We start from the raw sequence: 17,054 nt of genomic DNA, 5'->3' as shown, positions 1-17,054 counted from the left end.
TGGGTCAAAATGATAAATTTTTTAAATGTGAAAAAAAAAAAAAATTTGGATATTAAGTAAAGATCATGTTCCATTAAGATATTGTATCAAAACTTACTTTTTGATTAGTAATATGCATTGCTAAGAACTTAATTTGGACAACTTTGGGCGATTTCCCCAATATTTTAAGTTTTTTGCACCCTCAGAATCTAGATTTTCATACAGTTGTATCTCGGCCAAATATTGTCCTATCATACATCAGTGGAAAGCTTATTATTTATGTATAAATCTCAGTTTCAAACAATTGACCCTTTTGACTGGTTTATTGTCCAGGGTAACATATATACAATGGTTCTTTCTGGTCCTCAAATCTGATTGGCTGAGAGGAGGGCGATATTCTAGTGATAACAGAACTCCAACCGTTTCACCATTTGTATCACTCCACTTGCACTATTTCTCACAGGGAGTGTCATGGCGGACAGCCAAATGAACCATTATTTTCTAAACTACACTGTTTTTGTGTCACGGACTGTAGTTAAACAGTCAAACTGAGATTTGAATCCAAGTTTTTTTTAACACACTTCTTGTTGTTTCTTATATACTTACAGACTTGTGCTGTTGAACTGTTGTCTAAACACAAAATATCTAAAATACAGAATATAAATATATCTACAGTCACTTTTGATCAATTTAATGTATATTTGCATATTTGAAAAGTAGTGTATAACATAACTAACTTTTCAAATTAACTTTGTTTTTATTACATTATAAGATTCTGCCTTTGTTTACATTTATTTGGTTTGCATCACATCACATTTTTGAATGTGAGCAGTAAAGCAGCTATTCTTTTTTTTCCCCTCTTACTGTCCCTTCTTCAACACCCCTTTCCAATCTCATCCTCACCTTCCTAAACATACCCACTCTCACGCTCTCTCTCTCTATCTCTCTCTCTCTTACTCCTGGCTCCTGTGTCACAGCACTCTGGTAAATTGCTCCTTTAATGGAGGGGACGGCCGTGTGGAAATGGAGAGAATTGAAAAGAGGAGGAAATCATTGAGATAATTGCCAGGGCATGAGGCCAGAGCAGAGAGACTGCCCCCCAAACATACTCCTTGATGCTTCCTCTCCTTCTTAAGCACACACACACACACACACACACACACACACACACACACACACACACACACACACACACACACACACACAGGACACATCTCTCACATTATCATTTACTACAAAATTTTTGTGCAAAAATGGACAGAAATACATTTAATGGCTTCAAACCTATAAATGTGAATCGCTTCTAAAAATAGCTGAAAGTGTGCATAATAAAAATTCAATAAGACATATTCACTGCTACACATGGAGAACAGCAGTTCTGTCAATTATCATACTCTGTATTATAGACCAAATGCCATATAGTCTATTCCACCTTTCAAAGTATATATTTAAGACTGATTGTGGGGGAAGTTGTGTGTGAAGTAGTGTATGAGAGTAGCTACTCTGTATTAGGAGACATGAACTTTAGTACAAAACGTTTCAAGAGCCCCACAGCAAATCACCTCCAACATCAATCTACACCCAATACAAGAGCTTCAACTACACAATCTATTGCCTCGGCCAATATGTCCAACCCCAGCCCACACATACAGCACAGCATCAACATTGAGTCTGAGCACTCCTACACACACAGAAAGTATCACTGGCTTCAATACAAACACACATTGATAACCTAAAGGCCCCATGAACTGCCATGTAATAGTACTCTTAATGGATGCTAATTAGATTTTTAAATAACATTTTGATGATCATATTTGATGATAAAATATTCATTTTTGGGTGAACTAACAATAATGCATTTCACTGGAATATACAGTGCCTTATGAAAGTATTTATAACCCTTAATTTTTTCACATTTTATGTTGCTGCCTTACGAAATCAGACATCAGAAGATTGCAGAGAACGGTTTGGACTGTCGAGAGGATTATTGGTGCTCCCCTGTCCACCCTTCAAGAACTATATACATCCAGAGTGGGGAAAAGAGCTCAGAATATCACTCTGGACCCCTCACATCCAAGCCATCCCCTCTTTTGAACTCTTATCATCTGGCCGGCGCTACAGAGCCCTAAATTTCAGGACAACCAGGCACATGAACAGTTTTTTCCACCAGGCAATCCACCTTATGAACAGTTAAAATGTTCCTCCCATTGTGCAATAAAAAATGTGTGCAATAATAATACATCCCTGCATTCCATTCTATCATCTATAGCACAACTGTACATGCCACTTATTTATTTCCCAATTTATTTTTACAAATTATTATTATTATGATTTTATTTATTTATTTTTTGTCTATTTATATTTACATATGTGACCCTGGACCACAAAACCAGTCTTAAGTCGCTGGGGTATATTTGTAGCAATAGCCAAAAATACATTGCATGGGTCAAAATTTTAGATTTTTCTTTTATGCCAAAAATCATTAAGAAATTAAGTAAAGTTCATGTTCCATGAAGATTTTTTGTAAAATTCCTACTGTAAACATATCAATATGTAATTTTTGATTTGTAATATGCATTGTTAAGAACCTAATTTGGACAACTTTAAAGGTGATTTTCTCAGTCTTTTTGATTTTTTTGCATCCTCAGATTTCTGATTTCAAATAGATGTATCTCAGTCAAATATTGTCCTATCCTAATAAACCATACATTAATAGAAAGCTTATTTATTGAGCTTTCATATGATGTATAAATCTCAGTTTTGTCAAATTTAACCTTATGACTGGTTTTGTGGTCCAAGGTCACATATGTGTATTTTCGTATTCTCATCTTATTTTTATTGTCTGTGTGTTGTTGTTGCCTTTGTATACTGGAAGCTAATGACACTGAAACAAATTCCTTGTATGCGCAAGCATACTTGGCAATAAAGCTTTCTGATTCTGATTAAACTGCTTTAAATTACTTTTTGCCCCACAGCAATCTACACTCTATACTCTATAATGGCAAAGCAAAAACCAGGTTTTTAACATCTTTGCAAATGTAGTAAAAAAATAAAAAAATGTAAATGATTCCATTGCATAAGTATTCACCCCCTCATCTGTTACAGATGAAATTTACCTCAGGAGCACTCATATTGCTTGTAGATGTTACTACACTTTGAGTGAAGTTAACCTGTGGCAAATTCAATTGAATGGGTATGATTTGGAAAGGCACACACGTCTTAATAAAAGGTCTAATAGCTGAAAATGCATATCAGAGAAAAAAAAAAAAAAAAAAAAAAAAAAAAAAAGAGTAGAGCTCAGAAACAGAATTGCGTCAAGTCACACATCTGGAGAAGAGTTTAGAAAAAATTCTGCTGCATTGAATGGTTCACAGCAGCACGTAGCCTCCGTTACCCTTAATGGAAGAAGTTTGAAACAACCATGACTCAAACTAAGCAGCTTCGCTGTTGGGCTGTTTTTGAACAGCAGGAACTGAGGGAATCGTCAGAGTAGAAGAAAAGCTCAAAGCACAAGAATATTGAGATTGCCTTAATGAAAGCCCAGTCCAGAGCATTCAGGACCTTAGACTGGTAAGAAGCTTCACCTTCCAACAGAGCAACGACCCTAAGCACACAGCATTATATATGTGGCTTATAGACAACTATGTGAATGTCTTTGAGTGCCCCATCCAGAGCCTGTGCTTGAACCCAATTAAACATTTCTGGAAAAACCTGAAAATGTCTGCCAGACCCCATCCAAGCTGACAGAGCTTGAGCGGTAAGGCGAAGAATGGCAGGTAATGAGCTAATATTTATAATTGCCAAATTTTGATGTCCAAAATTGTTGCATCATACCCAAAAAGATTTGAGCTTGAGACTTATGTACTGAGTTAAGGGTATGAATACTTAAGCAATGTACTTTTTTTTTTTAATTTATAAAGTTGTGACAATTTTATTTTTGTTTTGTCATCATGGTGCATGGAGTGTAGACTGATGTGGGGAAAAAAGTAATTTAAACAGTTTAACATAAGGCAGCAACATAACATGAAAAAAAGAAGGGGTATGAATACTTTCGCATAGCTCTGTATGTCACAAAATAAAAGAAAAGATCTGTTGATTTTTCAGCTTTACTGTGACTTGAACAAATTCACATAGAAGCCGAACAAGCTTACGTCCTTTCAGCTATAAGAGCATATGTCATACATACATCATAACACACAAAGGTCCACAACGGCTCAGAGACGGCAGCCATGGGAGCCATAATGAGGTGTAATGGGAGAACAGTTGCTGCCCTCACTGGAGCTCAGGCAGGGCACCCAAGAGCCATAATGGATCCTAATGTAGCCAAGACATGGACATGGAACATGTGAGGCAGTTAACCCCAGTCGTAGCGAGCCCGTGTGACAAATGGATAAAATATATGAAGCCTAAACTCGGAAGCAGAGTACATGTAATAGCATGCAAATGTTCCTCCGCTGGGCTTTGTCTAAGATGAAGCGAGAGGAAAGCTGTAAACACAAGATGCCTTGTGACCTCTTGGGTCTCTTTGTTTTAACTCTGGAAAAGATGGAAATAAAAGTAAGACGGGAAGCAAAGAGGAGAGCTCTATCATCCTTAGAGCTCTCAGCCAGTCGTCCTTGACCCTTAAACGCCGATACCTTATCTTCAGCCAACCGGCACTCTTTAAATCACAGGTCGCCACAATATACGTACTTTTAGTTGCTGTTCTGGTATCAGTTATGTTTGTGTTTTCTGTTACCGCAGTAACTCAGGCTGGAAGGTGTTGAAGCTGATCCGATATCAGAGGCAGAGGGGACCGGCAGTGTTAATACATGGGGTCTGGAGGGACATATCACGTCGTCCCATGTATCACTTGAATGGCAGTAGGGAATTATTTTTATGGGACACACGATGGGTTGTAATTGCACTGTTAGAGTGGGACGTGATTTAGCATTTGGGGGCTCTGACCCTGAGGCTATGATATAAAAAGGTCTTTGTGCTCTTCCTAAGGGTCTGCTGGAGGATATGAAAGAGGAGAAGTTTTTATGGAAATCATTCGGATGAAACTTTGAGGACAGGTGCACTATGAATAAACAACTACAGTACGTATTTTGAGTTAAAAATGCTAAGAAATACCTAGAAATGTTTCATTTTGGAAAGAACAAAATAAAAACCATCAACTTAGACCAACAGAATCCATCCAAATGCTATCCCAACTATTCAAACACAGTTGTCTGAACAAAGAATTTCAAAATTATAGAACAACCTTAATTTTTTCTAAATTATTCTAAGTTATTCTAACAAGAGTAGAAGGGCAGTTTGTAAGCAATTTTTTTTTCTAAAACACAGTACAAAAACTTAAATCAGATATTTGAAAAAGAACTCGGATCAAAATGAAAGAACACTTACAGATACCTCTAAGTTATTGGTGTTAAAGGAGAAGTTCACTTTCAGAACAAAAATTTACAGATAATTACTCCCTTGTCATCCAAGATGTTCATGTTCTACTTTCTTCCGTCGCAAAGAAATTGTTTTTTGAGGAAAACATTTCAGGATTTATCTCCATATAGTGGACTTCTATGGTGCTTACAAGTGTGAACTTCTAAGGCCTCTAAATGATCCCAGCCAAGGAAGAAGGGTCTTATCTAGCCGAAAAAAAATTTTTTTTCTAAAAAAAAAAAAAAAATTACAATTTATATACTTTTTAACCTCAAATGCTCATCTTGTCTAGCTCTGCGTGTACTCTGTTTATTCCGGTTCAAGACAGTTACGGTATGTCGAAAAACTTGAATCTCATTTTTTCCTCTAACTTCAAAATCTTCCTACATCGCTGCTGCAGAAGTACTGACCCAGTGCTTACAAAGTGAACTTGCAAAGATCAAACAGCCAAAAAAAGGTAAAACAGAAATGTAGGACGATTTGACGTTGAAGGAGAAAATGAGATTTAAAACTTTCAACATACCCTAACTGTCTTGAACTGAAATACACACAGAGACATTTAGGGTTAAACAGTTTATTGTATTTTTTTTTTTTTTTTTTTTTAAGAAAACAACTAATCGTTTCGCTAGATAAGTCTCTTCGTTCTTGGCTGGGATTGTTTTGAGCCCTTTGAAGGTGCATTTAAACTCGCGGGCACCATAGAAGTCCACTATATGGAGAGAAATCCTGAAATGTTTTCCTCAAAAAAACTAATTCTTTACGACTGAAGAAAGAAAGACATGAACATCTTGGACGACAAGGCGGTGAGTAAATTATCTGTTAATTTTTTGTTCTGAAAGTGAACTTTAAGGGGGCACCTGGTGCTAATTTCCTTAAATTATATGACAAACCCTATTTAACTGGCAGCATTCCTGCAGACATATCAAGATGACAGGCTGCTTTAAGGTGACTGAAACCCTGCGACAGGAGGTTGTATAGATGGAGGCCAAAGGGATGACTCTTTTGGCCATTGCAAGATAAGTTGGTCATTCCAAATTTCCAGATTTCTTGAATACTGCAGGTTTACAATGACACTAATTCATTTAAGTCTCCCAAAAAGGCTGGTCGTCCACGTAAGACAAATCCACAAAAAGACACAGATAATGCAGAGACTCTCAAATAGGGAATCGGTTCAACACTGCAGCTGGAATTGCTTGCCAGTTCAGTGCTGAACAGGGTAAGGATCTGTCTCTGCATGTTTAAGAGAAGTCGGACTGAAAGCGCACTCTGCAGTGACCAAGCCTCCCATCAGCAAAATGAGGAACATGTTGTGTGGAAAGAGGAGATCTGGTCCAAAGTTCACTTTAGTTATGAGAGCAACTTTAATTTATTTGGGTGTGATGGGAAACATTATGTTCGGCATCAAACTGGGAAAAGACAGAAGCCCAAGTGCTTCAATGAAATCATTGAAAAGTGAAGAAGGAAGTGCCATGGTTTGGGGGACGTCTTCTGCAGCAAGAGTTGTGCCTCTTATACAGTTACATGTCAGAGTGAATGCAAATGTTTATCAGAACCTCCTTCAGCAACATGCAGTTCCTTGCGAGTTCCACGCAAGACAATGCCCCCATCACACAACAAAACAGATAAAGCAGTTTCTTGAAACTAAGAACAGTGAAAAAATTAAATGGCTGACCCAGAGGCCGGATCTAAACCTGATTGAAAACCTCTGGAAAATCCTTGGCGACAAACTTAAACCAACTACAGTTACCAAACTATGGAAAAGAGTGAAAGAAGAGTGGACCAAGATCACACCAACGTAGTGTGAGAAACTAGTGATGTCCTGCGGCCATCTTTCGTGCTACAGTGGTTAATGGTCTCTAATTTTGATCACTGTTTTCCACAAAATTAAGGTTTTTGTAGAAATGCATTGGACAAGTATGTTAGTAGGTATAGTGGTATACCTACAGCTAATATACCTTCAAACGTTAATGAAGATTAACAATATTTCAGGAAAAAAAAAAGTATTTATAGACAGGTGCACTACACACACACAAATTTCCCTAAAAATATAATTAGAAACAAACCAAAAGATATTTGCTAAACAAGGAATATGTAGTTGTCTTGAATTGTTTCATGTAAACAAATTCAAATTGATACATTAAAATACTGTTACTCAGGACAATTTTTTAAGACAATAGCTAAGAACCTAAAAATCGGAATGCATTTTTTTCATATATATTGTATATTATGCTCACGTTATGGAATGCGTGAAATGCAAAGATGTACTGAATATGCTGATGATGACCCATCCCTCGAGGGGCCGGAGCAAATCTGTTTTTTTGTCCCTTTAATTCATTCTGTCAAAATAAACGCTTTTACAGCAAACATCTCCGAGGCATCATGATTTTTATCACTCCCACTAGACACAAATCTCTTTTTTGCTAGTATGTGGCATATTTAGGGGGCACGGTAAGCAACCATCAGCAAGGATGAGTGCGGGGGACTTACACCTGTGTCAAGACAAAAACACATCAGTGCTGGTGCATATGATCGTCGGGGGAAGAACACATAAGCTCGCCAAACAATTAGTGTTTGAAACCTCTTAATTGTAAAAAAAAAAAAAAAAAAAGTTTGGCTTAGAAAAGTTAGTTACGTTTACCGGCCGCTTTCGATTATCCAAACTATTGTGCATTCTCACATGTACAAGCATGTATGTGTGTCTTGTTGCGTTTCGACCGCAGGACGAGCGCAGATGAAGGAGAGGACGAATCAGCACTCCGGCAGGGTGATTAACGATGTGACTTTTGTTTTGGTGACGGGGAGGAATTCACAGGCCGCACGGGCATTCGCAATAATGCTTGTCTTGTCTATTTGGCTGCAGAGAAAGCATTAGTAAGCTCATCCTGAAGAATAGACAAAAAGAGTTACCCTTGAAATGAGCTAGCTGGTTTCACTTAACCAATTTTCCGTGTGTAAATGACTTTTTGCTTGTAGCAAAGTAGATAATGAGGGAAACGTAAGTGATAACCGTATTAAGGACTATTAGAGAGGGAAAACAACTCAAATGTTTGAAGAAATCAACAGCTCAAGGGCAGACAAGTGAGCAAAAGATGAAAACATTTGAAAGAGGAGAGGACTGAGGGACAGATGACACGAGGTAAAGTAGACAGTTGTCATCAGGGTGGGAAATTAACACTTGCCACCAGCCAAATGCGGCTATTTTTTGCAATGACGGGTATTTACGCTTATTATTATTAACCAGACACGTGGCATGTTTCAGAACGCCTATGACAATAAATGCTCTTGTTTAGTAACAGTGGCACACAGTAGTAAAACATATGATTGCATCTTGAAATATGTGCAATGCACAGCTAAAACGGAGCAAATCTCACAGACTTTTTTTTTATATTGAATGCCATCTGCAGATAATGCGCACTTTATGCAGTCTATAAACAACAACTGAACAAACAAAACACATCTGCTCTCACTTTTGTACTACACTAGATTACACTTAGCATAGCAGTACTACAGATATTGTTCTTGTATGACAAAACACTTGTAAAAAAATATATTTTTAAATTACACTATTGTGCAAAAGTCTGTGGTCAGTAAGAGTTTTTTTAAGAATGAAAAAATATATATGCATTAAATTGATCAAAAGTGACAGTGAAGACTTTTACACTTTTTGCCTCTTTTTTTAATAAATGTGGTTCTTTTGAACTTTCTATTCATTAAATAATCCAGAAAAAAAGTGTATCATGGGTTTTATAAAAGGTATAAGGTAGCACAGTGGATTTCAACATTAAAAGTAATAATTAATAAACAATAAATGTGTCTTGAGCACCAAATCAGCATGATTTATTGAGGATATTTCTAGAGAATGATCCTAAGAACTAACACTGAAGACTGGAGTAATTCAGCTGTTCGATTTAGAATAAATTACATTTTACAATTTATTAAAATAAAAAACTATTATTTTCAATTGTAATAATATTATATATTTTTTTTACTGTATTTTATTTATTTTTTAAATCAAATACACTACCTGTCAAAAGTTTTTGAACAGTAAGATTTTTTATGTTTTTTTTAAAGAAGTATCTTCTGCTCACCAAGCCTGCATTTATTTGATCCAATATACAGCAAAAGCAATTATATTGTAAAATATTTGTACTTTAAAAAAAATTTTTTTTTATTTATTCCTGTGATCAAAGCTAAATAATAGGGTAATTTGCGGTTTAGAAAACATTTATTATTATTAATTATTAACAATATTTAAAAGTTATTATTATTATTATTATTATTATTATTATTATTATAAATAGAAAGATCCAAAAATCAGCATTTATCTCAAATAAAAAACTGTAATAATATTTTTTTTAATAGTTTTTTTTTTTGGTCAAATTGATAAAAATTGATCAAAAAAAGATGATAAAGACATTTATAAGATTACAAAATATTTCTATTTCAGATAAATGCTGTTCTGAACTTTCTATTTGCAGAAACCTGCAAAAAATTCTACTCAGCTGTTTTTAACAACAATAATAGTAATGTTTTTTTGAGCAGCAAATCAGAATATTACAATAATTTCTGAAGGATCATGTGACTGAAGTAACGATGCTTAAAATTCAGATTTAAACTTACAGGAATAAGCTCCATTTTAAAATATATTCAAATAAAAATCAGTTATTTTAAATAGTAAAAATGTTTAAACACTCTTCATGCAGCCTTGGTGAACATGAGATATTTGTTTTAAACACACATTTAAAATAAATAAAAATAATACAAATGTAGGGTATTTCCACCCTGGCTATCAGCATCAACATATTTATCAACTACACTTCCAGGCTCATGCTCGGTTGTATATCTCAACACTGTATTATCAGTCAAACATTTCTGGCTGTTAATACCTGAACTCCTACGCTCTATTGCTCTATCTTGTCCTTCAGCACTCTCAATTCACCTCTCTGCTCCTCTTGTTCTCCCTCACGCTCCCCTCCCTTCTCTCCCAAGATGGGTGGATGAGATGAATGGAGAGGTGGTGAAGAAGAAGAGAGGAGAGTGGAGCAGTGCTGCAGCATATCCTGTGCTGATCAATACCAGAGCACTAAACCTGATGAGGGCCACGCGGGCCGCTCCACCCACACCGAGAGAGTGCATGACCGCACGTGTGAAAGTGCGTCGACTAGAGAAAATAAAAGGTGAAGATTATGATTGTTTTTTTGTTGTTTCTCAGACATGAACAGTGTTAGAGTTCAAAAACAACAGCAGAAAGAAATCTGGCTTTATACGCAGAACTATACCACCATAAATGATGTCTTAAATGTATGTCTTATGTTATTAGTTAGAAAAATAATCAAGATTATGATTTTGGCTGTCTAATCGCTCACTTTCTGTCTATTATTATTATTACAAAACCTGAAAACTGATATATTGCTGTATAAAACAGCAAAAAAATAAATAAATAAATAAATAAATTTATCAATCAAGTATTAAGTATATCAATGTGCATTTATTAATTAATTTAGTAACACTTTACAATAAGGTTCATTGGTTAACATGAACTGAAAATGAACAATACTTATACTACATTTATTAATCTTAGTTGTTAATATTAAAGTTTGTATCAGCGATTTCTAGCCTGAAACATAAAGTGTCAAATTCAGCTGACCTTTCATCACGATCCGTTTGCTGCCTGCCCCATAAATTGTCTGTGAAAAAACCGAGTCTCTCTGGTCAGCCTAGGGTCAGAGATATGCCAAAAAAACAATCGGCACTACCAACCTTTCCACACAAAAACAAACAGTGTTCCAACCAATCAGCGTCAGGGGTTTGGTGTTGTGGACTTTCGCTCCGCCTCCCTCTCATCCCAGCACCAGTAGGAAAATCCACAACACCAAACCCCTGACGCTGATTGGTTGGAACACTGTTTGGTTATCTGTGGTGTGTTGATAGCGCCGATTGTTTTTTGGGCATATCTCTGACCCTAGGCTGACCAGAGAGACTCGTTTTTTTCACAGACAATTTATGGGGCAGGCAGCGAGCGGATCGTGAAGAAACGTCAGCTGAAATTGACACTTTATGTTTTAGGCTAGAAATCGCTGATACAAACTTTAACATTTACTAATGCATTGTTAAAATCACAAATTAATGCACTGTTAACTAACATAAACATTGAACGATTGTATTTTTATTAACGTTAACAAAGATTAATAAACAATGTAATAAATGCATTGTTCATTGTTCGTTCATGTTAGTTAATACATTAATTAATGTTAAACAATGACAACTTATTGTAGTTGTGTTACCATTCATTTCAATAATATAATATGAATTAATGTTGATATTGCTAATATTCAATAGTAATTTCACAATATTGTATTTTTACATTTTTATTTTTTGTTTTCACTCGAATGAATGGGTGAAGATTTCTTTCAAAAACAGCAATAAAGTAATTTACTGTAATCAACAAAGTTATTAAGTATTTTCATGTATTTTATGAATTAATTTCAATAATATTATTAATTAATTATACTGATATGTTGATATTGCTAATATTACAATCATTAATTTCAAGAATATTAATACTAATAAAATTATAAAAAAATAACATTTGTGATTATAATATTAAGAGATATTATCATAAGTGTTTTATTTTATATATTTTATATTAATCATTGGTTTAAATAATATAATATGAATAATAATATTCAAGTAAGAAATAAATTACATTTAAAAAATAAATTTAGTATAAGTAGTATAAATAATAAATTCAAAACTGTTATTTTATATTATTATTATTATTATTATTATTATTATTATTATATATTATATTTTATATTTTATTTTTACATTCTTTTTTTCTTTTTTGCTCAAATGAATGCAGCCTGGGTGAAGATTTATTTAAAAAAATAAATTAATTCAGTATTATTAACATTTTATTACTTAATTTCAATAACATAGTATTAATTCTAATTCTGCTGATATTTTTAATATTATAAGAACCATTATTCATATAAAACATATTAGTATAATAAAATTATTATTTATGAGAAGAAATATCAAAATTAGAAGTATTTTGTTTTAATGTACATTTTATTAACTAAAATAATATATGAGCACTGATATTGCACCGATAAATATTATACGAATAAATTATTAATCTAATTATTAATTAGTGCTGTGCAACAATTAATCGCAAAGAATCACATCCAAAATAAAAACATTTGTTTATATAATATATGTGTCTACAGTGTATATTTATTATGTATATATAAATTCATGTATATATTTAAGAAAAATGTTATGTTTATATATTCAATATATTTATATATAATATAAATTATATGAATAAAAATATATGGAAATATTTTCAAAATATATACTGTATGTATGTGTATTTATATATACATAACAAATATACACAGTACACACATGTATTATATTAAAAAAATATATATTTTGAATGTGATTAATTGTTGCCAATAAATTTGAATAATATCAATTAATTCATATTCATGTTTGAAATATCAAATAAGACATGATCTTAAAAGTTGGTCAGGCGAGTCAAGTCCAAGAAGAAAAAACAAATTCCACATTCACAATAACAAATGAGAAAATCTAAAAGAAAGAACAAAACGGAGAGTGTGCAGTGGGAGGAGGGCAGTTTGTATGTGTGTGTATGTATGTATGTGTGTGTGTGTGCCATGCAGACTCGTGTAATTTATGCCCAGGCGTCCATGCTTTACGGCTTTCTTAATTCAACTCCTGCTACTATTAATGTAGTTAATGTTGAGATTATATCTATTTTCTGGTGGCTGCCGGGGATTTACGAGGGCCTTTCCTCCCCCACCCGGTCCCCTCAAACACTCAATCACCAGACACAGCCGCACTGCTGACTACACACTCCCACCGCTCTCCAGCTCGCTGCGCCGGACGCCAGGTCACTGCACGGAAGGGTGAGGGGCTAAAGAGCCCCGCGTCTGTCTGCTCATGTGTGAGACGGAGAGGCTCCGCGCTTCTTCTGCTTGAGCTCTTGGGTGGTGGACTGTGATCAGCCATCTGTGTGTGTTTGCTAACTAACTAATACTTGGCATTGTGGCTTTTTTTAAACTATGCTGTGCAGCCACGCTTTAGCTTTACATCGCAGGTTCGATTCTTAGGAAGTGCCTGTATTGGTAAAAAGCATATATTGAATGCATCATAAGTCGCTTCAGATAAAAGCTTAAATGTAATGTCTGCCAAATGTGTAAATATAATACGAATGTGGCAGATGGCCATACTCTAAAATACTCTAAAAATATGCATCTCCAACAAATGAATGAATGAAAGAGAGATGGATCGTTAAAAATCTTCCCTTATCTGCTTTCCCCCCCAATGCTATCTCCCTCTCTCTTTCTCATTTCCCTCTCTCTTGTAATATTTCACAATGCGTCACAGAGGTTCAAATTGAAAATCCCTTGATGAATCAATATTTATTGCAGGCAGCTAAATGAATGGCGGTAAGTCACCACAGCTCAAAGGCAGTCTGAAGCCAAGCACGCGTCTCACAAAATCTGCATTACACAAATGAAGCCTCACAAACACACACTCGCTTATCCATTAAAAATCCCAGAGAGCACTGCCCTAGCAAATCTAAATCGCATGAATGAAGTATCACTGACTTGCACACAGTTGCACATATCTGTAACACTTTAGATTACTATGTGCATGTTGCATAATATTAAATAATTTAGTTGGTTACAAATAACATTTTAGATTTTAGTGCAAAAATGTAAAAATGGTACCGTATTTTGTAAGTGCTGTATTGGAACAGAATTTGTGATAAGAGGGTTATCACCATTTTAATAAACTTTTAGAAAATTTGAAAATGTATACAGTTAAATGAATTGAACTGCAAATAGTCCTGCAGAGTGAAAAAGTAATTTCCAAAAGTAAAAATTTTCAAATGTAGACAACTTTTAGGACAGAGTCTGCTTATTGTTCTCATTTGGGATAGACATATGTGACCCTGGACCACAAAACCAGTCTTAAGTCACTGGGGTATATTTGTAGCAATAGCCAAAAATACATTGTATGGGTCAAAATTATAGATTTTTCTTTTATGCCAAAAATCATTAGGAAATTAAGTAAAGATCATGTTCCATGAAGATTTTTGTAAAATTCCTACTGTAAACATATCAAAATGTAATTTTTGATTAGTAATATGCATTGTTAAGAACTTAATTTGGACAACTATAAAGGTGATTTTCTCAGTATTTTGATTTTTTGCACCCTCAGATTCCAGATTTTCAAATAGATGTAACTCGGCCAAATATTGTCCTATCCTAACAAACCATATATCAATAGAAAGCTTATTTATTGAGCTTTCATATGATGTATACATCTCAGTTTTGTAAAATTTAACCTTAAGACTGGTTTTGTGGTCCAGGGTCACATATATGTATACAGTTGAGGTCAAAAGTTTACTCCTTTCAGAAAGTGCAACATGTAAATTGTTTTACCCAAATAAGTGGGATCATACAAAATGCAAGATGTTTACATATAGTCCACAAGAGAAATAAACAGGTTACCAATTTTAACATTTATTACACTTAAAAAAAATAACAACTTTTAATTTAAGTGAACTTAAAACAATCTTCATAAACCCATATTTTACCTATGCCCTTCAGCAAGTAGGAAACATACAGAAATTGAATAAAGTTTCCAAACACTAAATACTAAAGTAAATACAGATGAATCCTTAAAGCTACAAAAGATATTGTTTCCCTCTTTTTCTTTTGTTCTTTGATTAACAGACATCACATCAGCTGGGTTAATAGGTTATTTGGCTGCTATTACTCTAAGAGCTGCCACTGCTGAATGTGACGCGGATCTGACACGCATACTCGTAGTTTCATTCATGCTTTAATATGAAATGATACAGGTTACAGCTCATGCCACTGTATTTGTGCGAGCAACTAAAGTGTGATGGCCTGATAACCTCTCATCTGACTGCAGTTCACTGTTGCACTACTAAAGCTCCTTCATCACCTGTACCTTTCCGGCGCTTGTTTGAATAGTGCCTGGCACTTAAGTGAAGCTGAAGTGCGCATCTGAAAAGTCTACTATTTGATGTGGTCGTAAAGACATTCTGCAACTAAATAAAAGTACTTCTTGTCAAGGAAATAAGAGACAGAAGCAGCATTTGTGAGTGGGGTTGCCAACCCTAGCCCCAGCCCTACGTTAACTGTGTTAAATATTTTTTATGCCGTTAAACTGGAAAAATTTTATACATCTCTACTGCAATTAGCCACATTTACCATCACTGGCATCAGTCTCAAAAACTGAATCCGACTAGGCACGATCTGCCATCAAAACCAAATTGCATTCAAAATGTAGTGTGTAAATTGGCTATAGGCAACAATTTCAGTATAATATTCATTACTTACTTATTTAGTATGTGCTGAATTAATTACAGATGAACCTGCAAAGAGCTAGAAAATCAATTACACCAAAAAAAGAAGAAAAAAAAAAACTATGCATAAACAGTGTTGAATAGTTGTATGCAGGCCACTGAGGTCAAAATGTCAGCATCTCCTCAGTAATGAGCTCAGATGAGAGTCTGACCTGTAGACCTGTTTATCATCTATTTCAAGAGCAGCTGTTACATGTCTGTCGGCAAAAATGTTCTCAACTGCTACGTGATGACTACATATACCAGTAGTTTTACTAAATCGGGCATAGCATTATGTTTCCTTGCTATGTAAAATTCAAAAACATATGTTTAAAAAAAAAAAATCATTTCAGCTGGGTGGTGAAAATTTTTTGAATTTGAAGATCAGAGTAAATTTAACTTATTTTGTCTACTGGGAAACATGTAACTATCTTCTGTAGCCTCTGAAGGACAGTACTAAATGACAAAAATATGATATTTAAATATCACAAGAAATAAAATAAGAAAAATGTACACATCTCTATTCTGTTCAAATGTTTTCACCCTCGGCTCTTAATGCATCGTTTTTCCTTTTGAAGCATCAGTGAGTGTTTAAACCGTCTGTAATAGTTGCATATGAATCCCTCAGTTGTTGTTGGAAAGGGTTCAAATACACAAAAATCCCAAAAAAACAAAGAATTTGTGGGACCTAAAGGATTTTTTTTCTGAAGAACAGCAGGCAGTTTAACTGTTCAGGACAAACAAGGGACTCATGAACAACTATTACTAAACAAAAAAATAACACAGCTATGGATCATTCGGGGAACATACAGTATTAAGTATCAAGGGGATGTAAACTTTTAAATTGGGTCATTTTTATAAAATTCAACTTTTATTTTCTCTTGTGGACTATTTTGTATGATCCCTCTTATTTTGGTAAAATAATTAACATTTTGCACATTCTGAAAGGAGGGTGTAAACTTTTGACCTCAACTGTATACATACATGTCCATCCCAAATGAGAACATTGAGCTTAAATAATCATATAAGGAACTTACCTTCAAGAAACTATTATCAGCTCATACGATATGAACAGGGATCACTACAATTCTAGATTTAAAACCCACTAACATCACAGATCAGCTCCCCCAACTTCCTCTCTCTCCATTAACACAAAGTTACAGCTGCTTAAGCAGCCAATCAGATATTCATAGTGATACCATACACCGATCCTGCTTGAAAGAAGCAGAAAGTAGTGATTTTGTTA

General features: G+C 34.6%; 1 protein-coding gene across 1 annotated transcript in view; it reads right to left on the bottom strand.

Annotated features, from left to right (window-relative positions):
* Positions 1-17,054, bottom strand: part of LOC141347648 (uncharacterized) — a 90,208-nt gene that overhangs the window by 25,714 nt on the left and 47,440 nt on the right. The gene's annotated exons all lie outside the window — the stretch shown is intronic.

Source organism: Garra rufa, chromosome 12, assembly GCF_049309525.1.
Source record: "Garra rufa chromosome 12, GarRuf1.0, whole genome shotgun sequence".
NCBI lineage: Eukaryota > Metazoa > Chordata > Actinopteri > Cypriniformes > Cyprinidae > Garra > Garra rufa.
This window is presented reverse-complemented; position numbering and strand designations above follow the sequence as displayed.